Source organism: Ambystoma mexicanum, chromosome 3p (genome assembly GCF_040938575.1).
Source record: "Ambystoma mexicanum isolate Mex_15411 chromosome 3p, UKY_AmexF1_1, whole genome shotgun sequence".
In the NCBI taxonomy this organism is placed as follows: Eukaryota; Metazoa; Chordata; class Amphibia; order Caudata; family Ambystomatidae; genus Ambystoma; species Ambystoma mexicanum.
In genome coordinates, this window is record NC_090925.1 from 498,648,896 (window position 1) to 498,669,615 (window position 20,720).

The following is a 20,720-nucleotide window of genomic DNA, read 5'->3' on the forward strand; positions in this document are numbered from 1 at the left end:
CAAAGAGAAAACACCACCAGGTGTGTGTCAGGCTGTGAAAAGGACATGTCTTGGTGTCAAATTGGTAGAGTAGACCAAATAATCAAGGGAGGATTTCAACACTAACCTGATGGTTTGGCACAATTGGTAATTCAATGGATCGTCCGGTGGTGTAAAAAAAAAAAAAAAAAAGCTCTCTTCTCACTAAGAAGACCGAAGGAGGAGAAGAATTTTTTAAAAAAACTGATCGAAAACCTAAATTAAGAATATTTCCTAATAAGGAGGTTCTTACCTATAACTGAATAGTGAGGAGCTAGTAACTGGAGATGGGACACAGAAGTCATTCCAAGATAATTCACAAGGAAAATGAGAACGGAATGGAGGGGGGTGGGAAGTAGGAAGTAGGAGACTAGATTAGTAAGACTCTGTTCCCCCAAACTCCCAGGCAGCATGAAGACGCACTGACTGGATGGTTCACAGTAGAAATCAGCAAGGCATCCTAAGCTCAGTGCACTAAACAGCTTCCCAAGGTACAGCAGGTAGATTTCAATCTCGGAGAGCAAATTGTCAGAACACACACAGGGAAAATCCAGAGGCAATCCAAAAGTAAGGCCAAGTTCGTTACCATGTAGTCGGAAGCAGAAACCAATCCGAATCAAGAGGCAAGGCAGTCTGTGATGAGGAAACACCACCACCCGGCAAAACGCTAGTTACGGATGCATCCCTCCAAGGGTGGGGCACTTGCGTGGATCAACTACACGTCAAGGGGCTATGGGAAGCCACCCTACATATAAATGTGCTCGAACTCGGAGCAGTTGGGTGGGCACGCCAATCACTCCTCCCAATAATGAAAACACAAACGGTCAAAGTCCTGACATGGCACTGGGCCCTTGACCATGGGATCAGCATTCAGGCATATCACCTTGTAGGGTGGCAGAATCGGACCGCAGACAGCCGGAGCAGGCAAATGTCTCAAAACCACGAATGGGAACTCCACTCCACCATGCTGCAGTCCCTATTCCAGCGATGGGGTCAGCCAACGGTGCTCAATTTGGAAACTAGTTTGGAACGGCCTCTTCGCGTATGCCTTCCCTTTGTTCCCAATCCTGCGCAGAACCATACAATCAAACTACACACCTACAAGGTGATCCTCATTGCGCCAGACTGGCCTTTCCAGACCTGATACTCGGATGTATTACAGATCTCCAGGGACAAGCCCATCCGACTGCAATCAACCAGACGACATAACACAAGGCAAGGGGAAAATCCTAAACCACAACCTCCAATCACTTCGCCTGACGGTGTGGCTCCTGACTTTGCAGAGTTTGGAAGCCTAAAAACATATTGCAAGAATGTAGGCAGGACCTAGCGGCAGTGAGAACCCCTGCCATTAACAAATCGTACTGCTTGAAGTGGAAGCGTTTTTGCAAGTGGTGCGAAACCCAACGCCAACAGCACCAGGAAAGCTCAACCCATTCCAGGTGACACTGGAAGAGGGGCTGCCATACCTCACGCATCGTATTACCAGTCCAATGCACATTAAAGGACGTACGCTAGACTGGCTACCGGATCTTAACTGTAGGATCAAGGTACTGGCCAACACACGATGTCCATGAACTGACCACCATCTAATTACACTCACCATGGACAACACTGTACTTCCTGTCACTACCCCCACTCAGGCGCCAGCCCTAATGACAAGAAGCAAACGCAACCTTACTGTTGATAATTTGCTATCATTACTACGTCCTACCATTAAACATTCAGACCCATGAGACCTAGTGAACCTATACAATGACACTATCCTCAAAGCAATCAATACGATAGCCCCGCTCAAATTACAAAAATCTAAACCCCTTGCCCACATCAACAAATGGTATTCACCACACTTAAAGACTCTTGGGAAAGAGAAACGCTCAGCGGAGACCACCTGGAAAAATTCCCCATCTATACAAAACAAAGATATTTTCACTGCGCCCACATTAGCCATTGTACAGGCTAAAAAAAGATAACTTCAATGACCGTATAGCTGAAGCCAACTCTAGCACTAAGGAATTGTTCAATATCATAAAAGGATTGGAAACGCCAACTCCCATACCTGACACTTGTACTAAAGACATCCTATGGTGTTCTAACATACAGAATGCCTTACAAGATAAAAATTATTCTGCTACTCAATAAAATATCTAATAAGAAAAATCTTATCAACAACGCCTTACCAAAGGAATTACCATCTACCCCCAATCCCTCTCAATTCAACTTCAAACCACTTTCAATTAAAGAAGTAGAGATGATCATACTTAAACTCAAACCCTCGAACTGCAAGTGTGACGTATGTCCAGCTTCGCTTATTAAGGAAGCTGCCACCACACTCGCTCCTTTTATCACTACTTTCATTAATGGATCATTCGACACTAGTATTGTACCCACTAATCTGAAAGATGCATGGGTAATCCCACTATTAAAAAAACCTACGCTAGACCCTAATAATCCATCTAATTATAGACCTATTACTACTGTCCCCTTGCTGCTCAAAACCTTGGATTGCGCAGCATTCCTACAGATCCAACAGTACATGGAAACAAATAATCTACTGTGTTTAAGACAGTCAGGCTTTAGACCAAGACATGGGACTGAAACTGCACTTATTGACCTAAATAAACAAATACAGGCATTAAAAGATGAAGGTAAATCTTCCCTTCTCCTACTACCTGACTTATCGGCAGCATTTGACTGGGTGAACCATGAAGTTTTATACAAACACTTGTCATCTGCTGCACACTTTTCCGACCAAGCCAACTTATGGAGCAAATCCTTCCTTAGTAACAGATAAATGAGGGTCTTTGCACCGTCTGCATCAGCCCCCTCTCCCCACGCCAGTTACTTGTAGAGTCCCCCAAGGATCTTGTGTGTCCCCAATGCTCTATAATGTTTTCACCAAGCGATTATTTGATATACTCGATTATCTGGGTGTCACGTATACTAATTATGTAGATGACACCCAGATACTCATCCCGATCACTGGTGATTCCATTGTAGATAGTAAACCTTAAACGACATCTACAGTATGATACAAATATGGATGGCCAAGCACGGCTTATGTCTAAACGATGACAAAACCAAACTACTTTTACTTGGCTCCCCAACCAAACTTAACAAGTTAGGATCGTCCTTCAAAGCTTTCAACATTGACGGGAATATTATCAAAGTAGCTAAGGATGTTAAAACATTAGGCATCTACATTGACTCCACACGATTGCTCACAAGACAAACTAACGCCTTAGCGTCAGCGACATCATACACTTGCAAGCTTATCACAGCCTGCCGTCCCTACCGAACTACATCCAACTGCATTTCAGTAGCAAGAGCCCTAGTACTATCTAAACTAGACTACTGTAATGCGCTATACCTAAGAACCTCACAATAACATCAATAAAGTGCACGTCATCCAAAATAATGTAGTGAGATCAGCTTGTAACATCCCAAGGAAACATCATATTACTACAACCAGGCAGAATATAAATTGGCTGAACATTCAGCAAAGAATAGATCGCAAATCTCTCTAACACATGTGCCTCTATAATCAGGCACTTATATACCTTTGTGACACGTTTTCACGTCATCATGACCGAGTAGAACCGAACGGTCACACTGTATTATAATGTAAAACGTTTTCTATGGCGTCTGAGCAGAATGTTAAATAAGGATTAAAATGAGTGTTCCAATTTCACTTCGCAGCCAATGGCAATATTCTAACGGGTTGCTTGACATAGAGGTGACTCATTGTTTTTCACAACTTTTCTTGGCATTTGGCCCCGCAAATAAAGGCAATGCTCTAACCAAACAAAGCATAGCAAGATGGATCTCATTGGCTATTGTCTTCTGCCACAAGTCAGTGGGGAAACCCCTCCAGACTCCCCCACATTTACATAAAACAAGAGCTACAGTGGTGTCCGCGACATGGTGGTCGGGGGTCCCGATCAGACATCTGCCAAACGGCCACCTATTTGGTGCAGTACTGGCTGGAGAAGCAGCATCCCGAAGAAGTCCGAAGAGGGAGAGCACTCCTACAGCACCTGTTCCAATAAGGTACGATCCTATGGATTTGCTGTACGGTGTGCTAGTGGGGTTTTTACCTGCGTGTACCTACCATGTCTGCATACTGCTACATAGTCCATTCACAGCATGTGAATCAGGAGTATGTTTCTTAGCTGTAACTCCTGTTCTCCACCAATGGTATCGGCCTGCTCCCCTGACGGGGAGACTAACAAGCTCTTTGTATCCCCGCACGGCTAGGATGATGCCTGCTGTATATTTCTCAAGGGCATAAATCCGCTTGCTAGCTCCTGCAGTAAAAGGAGGGCAACGCATACATTAAGTTGACCCAATCCATGTGGGGCCAAGGCATATAATGAGGTCTCCCTGGTCCCTTCTGTAACAATGGGAACTGGTTTCCCTTCTATTTAAGCTTGGCGGTTCTCACTCGCATATTACTTGTGTCTGGGGCCATTCGGCCATGCCGCGATCAAAGTCTGTGGCTCCAGGGTGTTGCCTCCTGCGGGGCCTGACTTCCCCGATGTTGCTGTCCTCCCCTGGCTTCCCTCTGCACTTTGTTTTATTTATATAGCGCTCCCCACCCAAAGGTATCTGGGCGCAAGTTTACAAGTTACACTTGGGTATGTATATAGAATAAACATCTAGAAATACAGATAAAATATATTACATAGGATATGGTACATCAATTAGGATACAATTATAGTAAAAATGGATGCGGTATCTGGGCGCACGTTTGCAAGTTGCACTTGGGTATGTACATAGAATAATCATATAGGAGTACAGGTGAAATACATTGCATTGGGTGTGGTACATCAGTTAGTAAACAATTATAGTAAACATGGATGATAACAAAGGTTTGTGGTTTGTCTAGGTCAGAAGTCTGTAAAGAGCAAGTAGTCCTCGGGAGGTGATCATGAGGCTAGGGCCAGGAGCTGTCTGAGGGGATGGATTATTCTTGGGAGACTAGCCAGGTCTTTAGTTTATTACGAAAAGTCCAGTAGGTTGTCCAGTTCTAAGGTCAGCAGGCCGAGCATTCCAAAGCTTGGCGACTAGGAACTGAAAGCTTTCCTCCATCCCCCCACCCCCAGATTTTTCATGTTTATATCGTAGTTTGAGTTGGTTGATTTGTGCTTACCTGGTGGGTCTGTCAGAGTGGGAATTAGTGAATTTGCAATTTAGGTATTTTGGAGCAAGGTTGGCTAGGCACTTGTGGGTGAGGGATAGTGTTTTGTAGATGATTCTGTTCTTCACAGGCACCCATTGGTGACTGTAATGTGGTTGGCTCAGGGTATGTTAAGGGCGGCTCTAAGAGCATTGTTTTGGAGAACTTGGAGTTTGTTGAGGTTGCGCAGACTAGTTCCGTTGTATAATATATTGCAATAGTCGAATTCTGATAAGTGCTCTGGCCAGGATAATACAGCTGTCAGGTGTTGGGGAAGGGTCTGCAAGCGGTTATAAGTTTGGCTGTGTAGGCAACTGATGAGGCTGTGGCATTTATTTGATTAGTGAGGCTAAGGTTGGAATTTAGGTATACCATTTCAATTATGTTAATGGTTTCCGACACTGAGACAGGAGTGAACTGAAAAGGAGTTGGCCGGTTGGTGGTGAGTTTGGAATGGTTGGCGTGTTTGGTTTCAACAGGGAGGCTGTTTTTTTGCATCTATTTTGGATTGGAGGAGCGCATCAGGTGTCCCTGGTGTTTCCAATTCTCAGAGAATAGAGAAGTTCTTTAGTCCCAGATTTAGTGTTACTGATTCTCAAGTTATAGATACCTCTTTTTTTTTAGTGAATTGCATTTTTGTAGTTGGTAGAGGCTAGTGCAAATTTCTCTGTTTTGAGGGCAGAGGGATTTTTGTTTCCATGCCCCTTCAGCTGCTTTTCTGATATTGTACAACTTTTTTAGACTAATGTTGTATACCAGGAGTTGAGGTGCTCCGTTTGTTTGGCTTTCTGCACTTCTAGAAGGGCTACTTCGTCTAAGGCCAGAGAGAGGGTGTGATTGTACAAGTCTACCAACATATCAGGGCTAAGGTTGTTGTAGTTCTGTGGGGTGATGATGGTGTTGAGTAGCGGGAGCATCTTATCCCCTATAATATTCTTTTTGTTTCTAGTCTGTGCTGATGGTGCCATGCTGGGGCGGGAGGTGGTCAAAGTGCCCTGAATGGTGAAGGTGATAACATGGTGGTTGGCCCAGACGCAAGGTGAGTTAGGCAGGATCTTGATGTCGCAGTTGAGGTCCGCAATCCAACCAAGGGGTCTGACTTTATTGTGCGTGGGGCTATTGATGCGATTAATAAAGCTCAGTTCTGTGACAGTGTTGGCTAGTGCCAAGGCATTAGGGTCGTTAAGGCCCAGGTTGAGGTCACCTAGGAGGATGACTTTGGACCCTGGTTTGACATTAGCAAGGAGTAAAGTGATCTCTTCTAGGGCAGCAACTGGACCTGCAGAATGGTAGATGTGTGTGATCAGGGTGGCTTTGAAGGAGAGGGGTATTTCTAACTGAGAAGTTCTCCCGAGCAGAAGGGTATGAGGGTGGATGCTTCTTGAACTCCCCGATGTTTTTTGGCAATAAGTGCTATACCTCCTCCTCTGGTGATTTACCGGTTAGTTCTTAAGATCATATAGTTGTCGGGACTACCTAGTGATCGAGTGGGTCTAGCTGCGGCGTGGAACCAGGTCTCGGAAACTGCTAGGAGGTCTAAGTTGTTGGTGAGGATGATGTCAGCAATGTCTAGTGCATGGGCATTGAGGGAGCTTGCATTGATGAGTGCGATCTTGAAGGACTGGCACTTGGGATGAGAGGTGTCCAATTTTGTATGAGCCGCAACTTGTTTGATAGTCACAATGGTAGGTGGGCGGGGGGGCTGTGCGAGTGGCTGCGTATCTCTTCAGCCATTGCCTTTGGAGGATTTGTGTATGGGTAGCTTTTTGTGCTTCCCAGGAGTATTTGTGTGAAGACCTGAATAAAGGTGAGAATCTGGAGACATGGCTCCTCTCGATCTCAGTCTGTGGTTGTTACGCTCACCTGGTATCCACAGGGACGCCACCCAGCCGGGTTACTCGCTGGTATGCTTCTCAGCTTTGCCCTGATGTGGTCTGCGGGGAAGGTTCTGCCTGAAAATACATGAGGACTGTGTTCAAGACTGACCAACTGGGATAAGTATCCTCCCTCATCCCCCGTATGATTTCAGTCCCTTTGGTGCCCTCTCCTCACCTTGTGTTAGAATTAGGCGCGCTCCCCGTCCTGCCTTCTTTGCAGGGGCGCGTTGTCTTTCTTGGGCGAGTGCGGTCCAGTTACTTCACTGACGCCGGCCCGTTTGATATTGTTCAGGTAGGTCTTATTACTGTTCTTTAGTTTTGTTGCTATCCTGCATGCCTTTCTTTGTTTAAAATGTCTTTTTTTCTCCCTTAGGTATGCAGAGCTTCAGCGCGGCGAACTGGCTTGGTTGAGCCCCGCTGGTAAATGATGGCGCGTTAAGAGCGCTATGATGCGGTAAGTAAGCGCTATGCACAGCGCTGCAAAGTCTTGCCTTTGCTAACCTGTGTTTTCCTTCCTTGTAGGTCGCGGTGTTCTTCAGCGCGAGTAGAATGTCCAGAGTGGTGCCAGCCGAGAGGCGACCAGCAAGGTAAGCCTTTTGAGCAGTTTGTAATTTGTAATTCTGATGTTTGTTAATCTGCTTAGAATCACATGCTGTGCATAGGTCCGACATCCAGTGGTCACTGCGGAGTATTGCATTTTGTTTTTCGTAGTCGAAAAGGGGACGTCGACAAGGCGTGTCTGAAACACTATCCCTATAGTGATGTGCGTTGTACCCACAATCCCTCACGCGCCGAGGTCCCTCAGATTGTTTTTTTCCGCCCAGCTACTGGTCGCCTTTACGCGGAGCTCCTCGAGAGACATTGCAGATTTCATCTCCTCGACCTTTGGTCGTTTTCTTATAATATATAACACATAGATCCCTCCCTCGACGCAGTTGTGAAGCTGTTCTCCGCCGAGCAAGATCTTCGACGGAGGGGACGAGCGGAGGAGATACTTCGGCGTTGCCGAACACGTGGCCTGGCCTTGCAGGCCAAATAGAGTAGGGAGAGTGGGGTCGTGGGACATCTCTTGTTTCCTTTCTGAGAATGCCTTTCCCTTCCCCTTCCTTCCCCTTGGGGTCGTTATCACGATTTACTGCCTCAGCTATGGAGAGGACACCCTTTAGGTTTTGCCCGCGTTGCAAGGGCAAGTTCACTTGGAAGGACAAGCATTCACGGTGTAATCGCTGCTTGCCCCTCGATCACAAGGAGGAGGGTTGCACGGCTTGTCGGCTTCTTAAGCCAAAGACTCTAAAAGACCGTAGGGTCAAGAGGTGGGCGGCCTATGCTATGTTGAAGGCCGATTCCTCACCCGCCGCCGCTACCACCGACAGTGACGAGGAACGTGATAACACGACCTCTGCTACGGAAGTCGTAGACCCCTCTAAAGAGCGCTCGCGCTCTTCGTCGTCTGTCCCCGGCCCCGACGGGCTCGGCTCACGCCCTGCTTATGGGGATGAACACCCCGGCGACACTGACGCACACGATACCACCCATAAGCACACAACCCATGGCTCTTCTTCGTCGAAGACGAAGAAAGCATCAGCGCCCAAGGAGACCGTTCAGGTTCGAAGCCCCTCTCGCAGCCGCGACCAGCGACTGGGCTTTCGGCAAATAAGGGCGCCGCCCCCAAACCATTGGCCGGCGTGCACCAGCAGAGAGCGCAAGCCGCCGTAGAACGATCGACACCCGTAACGTCGAAACCACAGCCCTCCTCTGACAAACTAGTCACAGAGAGCTTGGCGAGGATCGTTGTAGCCGACGCCCAGAAGCGTACGCTTAAAGACACGTCGAGCGCTACGCAAAGGTCGAAAGACACGCAGAAAAGGCCCAAAGAAAGACAGGGACTACCCCCTTCAGTCGGGGGGACCCCCAGCACACCGGAAGGCTTTTCTGAAGGCGACGGGACACTTTCCTCAACGTTATGGGAGAGGTCAAGCCGTTTTCAGGCGGAAGACACTAATTTTCCACCGCTAGACCGCTCAGGGGTACCCCATGAGACCATGGAAAGGCTCCATCTCTGCATGGAGAGGATGGAGAGGTTTATGAAGACCCAGAACCCTCCCACTCCCAAGAGAACAAGAGAAGGGCCTCAGGAGGACCCCAGGGCTAAATATCCGAGACTATTCAACCCCTCCCAGCAGGACAAAGCCTCAGATTTCCATAATCTGTATGACCTCACTGGTGAGGAACAATACTTGGAGGATGAATTTGTGAAGGTCTGGAAGACAGCCCAGACATGGTAGGAGAAGGCTTCAGAGAAAATCCAGAAGAAGGGCCTTCACATCCCTGGCAATCCCCATCAGTATATTCGGACACTGATGTCCTGAACCTAAATCCTCCTGACAATTCACCTGTTAGGAACACGTCTCCCATAGACTATCAGCCCACATTCAATGCCCTGTTGCGCAGAGCAGCAGCACATTTCAAACTGGACACTGGGGAGATCTCTCCTGAAATAGACTTTGTGGAAAGAATAATTAAGGAGAAACCCCCGGTCAGCCAGACCATTCCCCTCCTCGCTTCAGTGAAGAGAAGAATCATCCCTTCGCTATCCACGCCCGCACTAATCAGAGGAGTTAATCCAAGAAATGAAAAACTTTTCACTCCTTCACTCTCAGACCCGCTGTACATCAGGGGACATTCTATTCCTGACTCCCTTGTAGTAACTAATACAAGGAAGAGGGCAGGGGTGCCGCTGTCGACCAGCGAGGCACCACCTGACAAGGAGGGCAAGAGATTGTATGCCCTTGGAAAGAGAGTCACATCCTCGGCTGCCTTTTCTGCAAGAATTGAGAACAACAATTCCTTGCTAGCTAGCTACGCGGACGCGCAGTGGGCCAAACTGCGCAAAGACGCCGAAGAAGCGCCGGAACCGCTACGGACACGCCTGCTATCAACTATTGGCGAAGGAACCCAGGTCAACCAGAGCATTGTGAAGAACTCTCTGGATGCTGCAGAGACAGCGGGACGTTCCCTGGTTCAGGGAATACTCCTAAAACGCCATGTATGGCTGCGTAACTCAGGGTTCAAACCGGAGACACAGGCGTCTTTAATAAATAGACCTATTGAAGACTCAAACCTCTTCGGGAAAGCGGTGGATGAGGCTCTGGAGATGGCTAAAAAAGAGTTCGATACTATCAAAACTCTTGACCAGATCTCTAAGCCCACTACCAGACGCGGCTATGGCAACAAACGCTTTTTTCGTGGCCAACAACAGAATCAGCAGCAACAGTACCCTGCCACCAATTACCAGACCAATAGTGGGCAGTACAGCCAAAGAGTCCAGCGCTGTGGCAAAGAGAGAGGTCGGGGGTCCACCCCCAGAGGCTCCCAAGCCCCCAACAACACCAAGTGACGCGAAGATTCGCGTCCCCTCCCATGCAACACCGGTCGGGGGCCGGCTAACATCCTTTCTTCCAGCATAGGAGGGAATAACGTCAGACCGCTGGGTACTTTCCAACGTAGCCCACGGATACTGCATCGAATTCAACGGTTCCCCAACATACAGACCCCCGAGGGGACGACGCATGACACCAGAACACCTTGCCATCCTTCTCCAAGAAGTAGAACAACTGCTGGAAAAAGGAGCCATAGAGGTCGTGCCTCTATCTCGGGTAACGGAAGGTATTTATTCCGTGTACTTCCTTGTACCCAAAAAGGATCTAACCGTGCGCCCAACGAACAAGTTTGTCAAACCCCAGAAGTTTCGTATGGTGACCTTACAGGAAGTGATCAACCTGCTATCACAAGGAGATTACATGACAACACTTGACATGAAAGATGCATACTTTCATATTTTAATGTTGCCAGCGCACAGAAAATACCTCAGGTTCATGATAGAGGGCAAACACTACCAGTTCAGAGTGCTACCCTTCGGCATAGCATCTGCACCAAGGGTATTCACGAAGGTACTGGCAGTGGCAGCGGCCCTCTTGCGCAGGTTGTCCATACCAGTTTACCCTTACCTCGACGACTGGCTCATAACGGGGGATTCTTACGAAACATGCTTCTCCAATACCCAAAAGACTGTAGACCTTTTGTTCCAGCTGGGTTTCTCCATCAACGAAAAGAAGTCCAGCCTAGACCCCAGCCAGATCAAACAATTCCTAGGGGCTCTAATTCAAACAAAGGACGGCCTTGTCTTCCCCTCCAACGAGAGGGTCCAAAACATGCTGTTTCAGATCCCTCAATATGTGGCCGGTCGAGAGGTGACGGTACGCAAAGCAATGCGCTTGCTAGGAATGATGGCGTTGTGTATTTATTTGGTACCTCACGCGCGTCTGCGCCCAATGCAAGAGTGGCTCAACAGCCAGTGGTGTCAGGCCAGCGGACTATGGGACGATCTAGTGGTGGTCTCGCAGGCCTTGGTTCTCTCGCTACGGTGGTGGACAAAGGAAAACCTGGTAAGAGGGAAACCCTTTGCCACACCCGCGGCGGACGTCACTCTAACCACAGACGCATCCCTCACAGGATGGGGGGCTCACCTATCCCATCAGACTGCTCACTGAGTGTGGACTCCGAACGTAGCATCCAAACACATACATTTACTGGAGCTACTAGCTGTGTTCAAGGCCCTAAAAGCCTTCCAGGAACACCTACAAGGCAAAACAGTTATGGTCCTTACAGACAGCACCACAGCCATGTACTACATCAACAAGCAGGGGGGCACCCAGTCTCCAGGACTGTCCAAACTGGCCCAAAATATATGGAAGTGGGCTCTCAAACAAAACATGTTCCTACTGTCACAACATGTACCAGGGGAACTCAATCTGCTGGCAGACAAACTCAGCAGAGATTTCCCCCTGCTCGAAGAGTACGAATGGCGACTGCACGAAGACATCGTCTTTGACGTCTTCACGCAATGGGGATTCCCAGAAATAGACCTGTTCGCAACCCTGGAGAACTCGCAATGCCAAAGTTACGCCTCCAGGTACCCCCAGAACCAATCCAAGGGGAACGGTCTGTCGATTCAATGGTCAGGGAAATTTGTTTACGCTTTTCCCCCGACTCCCCTTCTCAACAAGGTGATGCACCAGGAACAAGTGACCATGATACTGGTGGCCCCAATGTGGGCCCGACAGCCATGGTTCGCTCACTTGATGGAGATGTCTCTATCCCCCCCAGTGAAACTCCCCTGCCCGTACAACATGCTGTCACAAGACAAGGGCAGGACTCTGCATCCATGCCCCCAGAACATGAACTTAGCAGCCTGGCTCCTGAGATCATAGAATTTGGACATCTACAGCTCCCGCAGAGATGCATGGACATCCTCAGGGAAGCCAGAAAACCTAACACTCGCCACTGCTATTCTAGCAAGTGGAAGATATTTGTCATCTGGTGCAGAGGAAAGAGCATCAACCCAATTGTCTGCTCTCCCACACATATTGTTCTATACCTCACCCATTTATTGGATTCAGGTCTAGTGTTCAATTCCATTAAAGTCCACCTAGCGGCACTTTCTGCATACACCACTTCCCAACTCAGTGTTGTGGTGGGAGATCCCTGTTATAAAGGCCTTCATGGAGGGAGTAAAGAGAATACACCCCCCGATAGCTGGCCCAGCTCCCGGATGGGACCTTAACGTGGTACTTACCAGACTCATGGGCTCACCATTTGAACCCATGCACAAAGCATCTCTTAAAGACCTCACTCTTAAGACTGCTTTTCTAATAGCTATCCCCTCCATCAGGAGAGTAAGTGAACTACAGGCTCTTTCTGTTCTAGACCCCTTCGTTACAGTTCACAGAGATAAGGTGGTTCTACGCACGCACCCAAGGTTTGCACCGAAATTCATCTCGAAATTCCACGTAAACCAGTCTATAGAACTACCAACGTTCTTTCAAAATCCTTCCAACTTGGGAGAAAAAAGTCTGCACACACTAGATGTGCGCAGAGCGGTCATGTTCTACATGGAAAGAACCAGACCACTGAGGAAGACTAATCGGTTCTTCGTCTCGGTGGCAGCAGGAAGAGAAGGGGATGCAGTTTCAAAGTCCACTATTTCTAGATGGATTGTTCAATGCATCACTCTCTGCTATACTCTTGCTAAGAGAGAACTGCCCTTTAAGCCAAGAGCACACTCTACTCGAGGCACGGGGTCGTCCATAGCATTCATTGCAAATGTTCCCCTTGAGTCCATCTGCAAAGCGGCTACCTGGAGTTCTGTGCACACCTTTACAAAACACTACTGTCTAGATGCACACTCGAGATCTGACTCCCAGGTGGGACAGGCAGTATTAAGACATCTTTTCTCTACTGTTCCTTCTCCTAACCCACCGCCAACTCCGGGTACTGCTCGCTAGTCTATGCACAGCATGTGATTCTAAGCAGATTAAGAAACATCAGAAGGCAATGCATTACTTACCGTAAAAGCATTTCTGATGGTTGTATCTGCTTAGATTCATATGCGCCCACCCTTCCTCCCCGCTCGGATGGAAGGAACATAGACTTCCTTTTATGTCTCTTTTCTGTACTCACTCGCGTCTAGAAGGCTCCCTCAGGGCAGAAAAACACAAACAGAGGGACCTCGACGCGTGAGGGATTGTGGGTACAACGCACGTCACTATAGGGATAGTGTTTCAGACGTCCCCTTTTCGACTACAAAAAACAAAATGCAATACTCCGCAGTGACCACTGGATGTCGGACCTATGCACAGCATGTGAATCTAAGCAGATACAACCATCAGAAATGCTTTTACGGTAAGTAATGCATTGTCATGTCTCTACTGCTTTCTTTAATGTTGCCTCTATCTTCCTCTTTCAGGTCGTTCTGTCCGGGAGGCGTGCAGATTCGAGGAAGCTGTTCTCAGTAGCTGCAAGTGTTTAAAGATGAAGACTGCAGGTAAGATGCTGATGCTAATGATGTTCGTTTTGTCTCCTTGCAGGTTCTGCTTCTCCGAGGTTCAAGGGAATAGCTGGACACGGTGAGCGTCACGTTGCAAGCTGCAAAGTAACGCGAAGCGTGTTGCCTTGCTCGGGTGTGGTTTAAATAGCCCCAACAAAATAGTCCAGGTAAAGTAGTCCCTAGGCTACCACACCCAAAACACTGGACCGCATAGCTTGTTTCTTAGGAAGCATAGCTTGGTTCTTAGGAACCAAGCTATGTGGATGCCTCCATGTTGGCTGACAATACAATAAAGTAGTTCCCAAGCACATTGTCTTTCATGGTGTATAAGCCTGGCGCCATAGGCGCCAGGACTGGCCCCATGAGGGCTTTTGTAGAGGATGCCAGGCTCTAGAGGCCTGAGTCCTGGCTCCACCTGGCCAATGGGTTTGCCAGAGGGGTTTTGGGCGAGGGTCGTGACAGTGGTTACTTAGGCCAAGTGGGCAAGGGATGTTAGGAGTAGGCCGGGATGCATATTTAATGTTCCATTCAATTGGAGAATGGGTCGCGTGGGAAGTTGAGGTTGACATTGTAGTTTGGTTAGCGGCTTGCCAAGAAGAGGGATACGTCCCCGGGCAAGTGCGTCGAACAAGATGAACATTGGCGAGCATGGGGCAATGCCACTTAATAGGTAAGTGTGCACGAGAATACAGAGTTTCCTATGCTTGGGTGGTAGGGCACGAGGTATTGAGGAGGTGGATACCTGTCTTAGGTGTGGGTGTGTAATAAGCGTTAAACCCAAGTACAAGCCTATAGATGAGAAAAAGTAAAATCCTGCTGCTAATGTGGGGTGAGTTGGAGAGGCATATGAAGTACGATTACACAGAAACAGTCTTAGTGATAGTAAGCAATTACCTGCTTATAGCTAGGCTACTGTGGGGTGAATTTGAAAAGCAGTAGAAATACAATATATTATACTTAATAAATCCCTGTTCTTGCCCATAAATTGGGATTCCTCACTTGCGCCCCATGGCATGGTATCGCCGAGGGTGGTCTGAGCTGGCGAGATTTGGGGATCGTCAACAACTTTATCATTGATCTTAAAGAGGATCCGTCCCACTCCTGATTTATCAATACCTAGAGACGCGCTTTGTCCCTCCTCTTGCCCCTACTGTCTGTTCTGGCTCTGCAAGGCTCGTGTGTACTCCTGCTAACCTTTTTGTAATGCCGCCTCATATGCTTGTGAGCCTTGTTCTCAATTGCTAAAATCGTCTGATCTTTGGTGGCATCCTCCAGGCTTCCCTTTTCCGTCTTCCATTGGGGAAGAATAAAACTGGGCGTTGGTGTTTCCTACGGCAGGCAAAAAGGTATGGGACCCATATGGGTCCAGGAGGCGGGCAGGCGGCAGATCTTTTGCTCACCTGGGTGGACCTTCTCCCCCTATTACCAAGCACACCTTCTTCCTCAACATTTTACATAAATTAAGTATACTCTATCTATTTTCCAATTGTTCCCCCTTATAGGTTGGCAATAGACAACCCTAGAAATCCAGTAACACTATATAGGTAGACTGTCCATGGCACCCAAAGAATCCTACTATCCTAAATAGCTGCCTAGTTGCTATACTAGGCCAGCCATTCTATTGCGCCAAGAAGACCTAAGTATAGCTTATTCCCCCTTCAGCCCCCTTTTTTCCACAGACTGACAACACAGCAACATCAAAGATCAGGTCTGTCTGTGCTCTTGGTACGTATAAATGCACCACTTCGGTGGACATCTGCCACAGACTCGGCTATAGTAGAATGCAGCTACGACATATGATAAAATTCAGGCTAGCTGGACACTTAATGTTTGTAAACCCGCTTACACCAGACAATGCCTCAACACCCCTGACATCAGTATGCAGTGAAGACCTATGACAAATTCAGGCACTCTGGACTCATAGCGAGTCTCTAGCACACATACCATCTCCTGACCCCTCAACACCGATCCACATGCCAGGTGTTCATGGGTTGTTTCTACCATAGCCTTGCCGGCCCTGCTAAGCCTGATCGTGGCCAAATGCACACACAAATTCTATCTCCGTGATCTCCAACACTATGGACCTCGGTCCTCCAAGGGCATTTACACTAGCATCGCTTTGAGACTACAATAATGGAAAAAAGGCGCTATACAAATGACAAGTACAATACAATAAATAAGTGCATATGTTCCTAATTGTCTTGCCGTGCATGCCCTCTTCTGGCCGTGGTTTAAACAATTTGCCCACAGCTCCCCAAACCCATTCCTACTGAAACTTCAATATCTTGTCTTTACATTGCAGCAGTACTTTTTTTTATTGTTACTTGTTTTCATTGAAAATCAATTTTTACAAGAATCAAAGATTTCTCGTTTCTATAATTTGATCAAAATTTAAAAGAAAATCGAGATCCTAGGGAGGGGGCGGGTGTTAAATGGAGGAAGAAGGAAGGATGATTAATGGGTACAATACGTTGCTGAAACATGGACTCGGTTGGTCTAAAACCCAGAAAGTTCAGTTTCTTTTTCCAAGTATAGTTTTCACTTAGTCCGTTCAAAACACTCCTTCTCCCCGACCCCTTATGCAGTCTTTCGTCTTATCTTTCACTCTGTCCCAATGGTCTCTAGTTTCAAGTTCTCAAAGAATTTGGTGACGGCAATCACCCACGTGGTTCTTTCGCCACTCAGCAGACGTGAGCACCATTCGTTTTCATCATAGGAGTGGAGGTCAAAAAGGATATGTCCAAAATAAGTCTTTTCGCTGCTGTTCTAGGGCTTGGCAATTTAATACTAGGTGTCTTAGATTTTCAGTTGACTCCTTATTTTGACAGAAACGGCAGGATTTTTCATTTTGTTTACTCCTTATGGCTTTCACCTCTTTAGTCTTTAATAAGTTTAATCTTATTCTCATGAAGTTTTCTCTTAAGCTTTTGTTAGGAAATTTTTTGCGGTAGTTTGGCGGATGATTAATTTTGTTAAGTATTAGTGGAATGTTTTTTGTCAACTTGTTTCTATTAGCCCGATCTTGTGTTAATATCCAATCCTGGATAAGTAACTTTTTTTTTTATTTTTGTCGGGTTTTCCAAAAGGTCTTCCTCTATACAGCTGATTTGTCCAAGTCTCTCTTGAATATTTCTTTTTTATGTAAGCCAAATATGTGAGGGCTTGCAGGGTCGATTATCTTCCTGTATAGCATAATTCTGTTACAAACTACTACCGATGAAATTGATTGGATGCTTAACTCCTGCCGGATCGATGCTATAGGTGTTGATTGCGGGCGTGACAGGACCCTTCGCCAAAATCTTCCTTTTAACTTGTCCCACAAAGTTTCAGGAAGGTTTGGCATAACTTCTACACCATAAGTCAGACATGGTATGATTTTGGCCTTATAAAAATTCAGGACCGGTAAGGAGAATCTTCCATATTTTTTATTTACAGCTTTGGTCCGTACGATCAGGGATTTCAGTTTTTCCTGTAATGCCTCTTGCGTTGGTAAATCCCTTCCGCTTGAGCTAAGGGTCACACCGAAGTATTTGAAACTGGTGACGGTGTCTAATTTTTTCCCCTTAATGAACCACTTTGAATTTTCGTTTTTCTTTTTTACGAGTTCAAAAGACATTATCTTGGTTTTGGAGTTGTTTATTTCCAAGTCGTTCTCTTTGATGAAACCCGCCAAGTTCAGTTTTCTTTGGAGACCTATTTGTGTTTGGTCAATGATGATAATGTCATCTGCGTAAATTGATCGCGGTAATGGTTCACCGCCGAAGGTTGGCGGAAACGCTGGAAGTTTGCATTCACTGATCTTGTAGTCCGCGATGTAAGCGTTGTATAGCACCGGTGCCAAGGGACAACCTTGTTTCACTCCTCGGGCCGTTTCAATAGGTTTCGTTAGTTGGCCCGCTCTGCTGAGGCGCACTTGAATCGTAGTTCCAGAGTATAATGCTCTGATTTGCGCCAATAGTTGCTGTGGGCATTTCCAAGAGGCAAGTTTGTTCCACAGTTTGGACCGGTTAACCTGATCAAATGCCTGTACGAGGTCTATAAACCCCATAAATACTCTTGGTTTGCCTTCCAGCACTTTGTTCTTAAGTATACTCAGCAGGAGGATGTTTACTGTTGTTCCTGTAGCCTTAACGAATCCAGTCTGTAGAGGGTCATTGATTTTGCTATTATTGGTCCAGGTTTGAAACTGATCCAATACAAAGGAAGCGAAGATCTTTCCTATTGTGTCAAGTAGTGCAATAGGGCAGTAATGTTTAGGGTTGTCCCTTGCTCCCTTCTTAAATATTGGGACAATGTTTACGCATTTCCATGACACCGGAATTGATCTAGTTCTCTGACATTTTGCAAATACTTTGCTGATGAATAACGACCATGAGTCCGCCTCTTTTTTCAGAATTGGTCACCCCGTCTGGACCTGGGGCTCTGGATTGGTTTAGTTTTTTTATTTTGACCAATATTTGTTCTGGGTTATGCGGAATAGTCCATGGCTCAGGATCCTCTTCCGGCGGTAATTGGGTGCAGATGTTTCTTGCTTTGGTACAGTGGTTTGAAATGCTTAATCCACTTTGCTTCTCCCACGCTGTTCTGTAGTGCCTCATTTGCTGATCTTGTAGTGGTTTTTACCAGGGTCCAGAAAGTAGTTGTTTTTCTCCCGCAGAGAGTTTTCAACCTCTCCTCAGAATCAGTCTGATACATTTTTCTTCTATGATTTCTCACCCAAGCTTTATATTCTTTTTTTGCTTGGAGTGCGTCCGCTATTGTATTGGGTGAGGTTGTTTTTTTTTTTTTGCTTGCCTCTTTTATTTGCGCATCCATCTGCGCATTACAACTAATTCTTGGTCCTATGTATGATTTTCAGGTCTTGCATAGTTTTGATTTTCAATTTAGTTTCTTGAATGCCAAGAGAAGTGGACGATAGTCTATTGTTTTATCAATCATGCCAGTATCAGAGTAACGTCTTGTTAGCTGTGCGATCCCTGCTTCAGTTATTCTGAGGCAGACTGCACTGCAGTCAGCTTCTAAGTCGAAGTGAGTTGTCTGAGTTGGTGGTTTTGGAGAAATCCATTGCATCTGGAGCATATTATGATCGCTATGTGTTGTTCTTACTACGTTAAAGGATTTGATTTCCGTAAGCAGGTTTCGTGAGACGTAGATATGATCTATAATTCCTGCTTGATTTTCTCTCTCCCAAGTAAGTATCTTTTCAGTTGTTCAAATATCACATGGAGGTTGTGCAGGTCGTTCTTCATAAGTGACTCCTATAATTGAGCTCTTCTTACCATATCCGTATGTTGCGGAGAAGTCGTTTTTTGTCTATCAATCCCTTCACAGGTTATGTTTAGGTCACCTCTGATCAAGATGTGGTCAATATCATGATTCTCCGATGTTATTTCGATGACGTTTTCCAAAGCGTTCAGGAAATCGTCATCAGAAATTGCGTTTGGGTTCCAGTATGTATTTCTAAACATCAGCTTCCTTTTAGTCACTTCCGATTTTGCGGTGTGTGATTTCCATAGAATTAAGGAAGCTTGTAAAAATGTTGTTGTCAATGATGCGATCAAGGAGAACCCACTGCTGGAACGGAAAGCTGTTAATAGGGCAGACATCGGACGGCCTTTAATGCCTCTGTATGCAGGGGAGAAGTTGATTTCAAAGCCATCCAGTGAAGGTTTGTTTAGTAACCAGGCTTCTTGTAACATTATTACGCTGTGTGATCCCAGATTTATATCACTTTTCCTAGTCAAGTGAGCAAAGCCTCTAGTGTTCCACGAAATGATGGATAAATTGTCTGTTGGGCCTGTGTTAGATGATTCACATGAGTGGTGTGCTCCGACGGATTTTGCTGATTGCTAAACATTTTTATTGGCTAAGGTAGGCGCGATCCAAGACCACTTTTCCACGCTCTTGTCTCCGTTCGATTATCAGTGCTTTACACACATGCTCCAATGGCCTCCTGTCCCAATGCTCCAACCAAGCTGAAAAATAAATCTGCTGACACTGGCCTCTCCCTTAACAACAAAAACCAGATGGTGCCGTTTTCAAAACTCAGTCGTTATAGCAGATCTTATGCACACAACTGCTAGTAACATTTTTACAGAAAACCCTGTCCTAAACACAATTGCTAAGAATGTCTGACTCCAAACACCTTCCTGTAAGCAGCTCCCAGCAATACCAACAAACACATTTTATATATTAAATTTCTATCATTCTTCAGCATCAGATCTTACATGGATTCTCAGGCTCATGAATATTCCCTGTTGTCCGGCTGGGAATCCTCAGTAATATTAAAAGCAGTTTCAATTTAAAACTAAAAACTACTTGTCGCTTATACAACCTATTTGTCATTTTGGCTCATACTGGCCAAGCCAATGGCGTTCGCCCTACTGGGCTCCACTCCCAGTAGCCATATTCAGATTTTTACTGCACATTTTCGAGTTGAGAGTCCTTAGATTTTGCTCCTCAAATCTCAATAGTTCTATTTTGTTTCCTTTTTTACAATGCTTCATTGTTTTCATCTCCAGAGACATTGGTGACCACTGGTGGCAGGGGCCCGTCGCCGGTTAAGATCCATTCCATCGTTGGATCCTTTTTGTTTGTGTGAAGCATTCTGATGGGACTTGGGCCTTCACCATGCAGCATGGCAGATGCCAGCAAGAAGAGTGTCTTCAGGGCCTGTTCCAAGTGCAACCTGAAGAAGGTCTTCGTGGATGAACAGCATGATGAATGTGTCTACTGCATGCACCTGGACCACGATGAAGGT

At 46.4% G+C, this 20,720-nt stretch overlaps 1 long non-coding RNA gene across 1 annotated transcript in view; it reads left to right on the forward strand.

Annotated features, from left to right (window-relative positions):
- Positions 1-2,360: 2,360 nt before the first annotated feature.
- The window catches only part of LOC138580539 (uncharacterized), a 103,235-nt gene continuing 84,875 nt past the window's right edge, over positions 2,361-20,720 (forward strand). Inside the window, exon 1 of the long non-coding RNA XR_011304285.1 lies at positions 2,361-4,068. This is a non-coding gene — a long non-coding RNA (uncharacterized lncRNA). The remainder of the gene's footprint in view (positions 4,069-20,720) is intronic.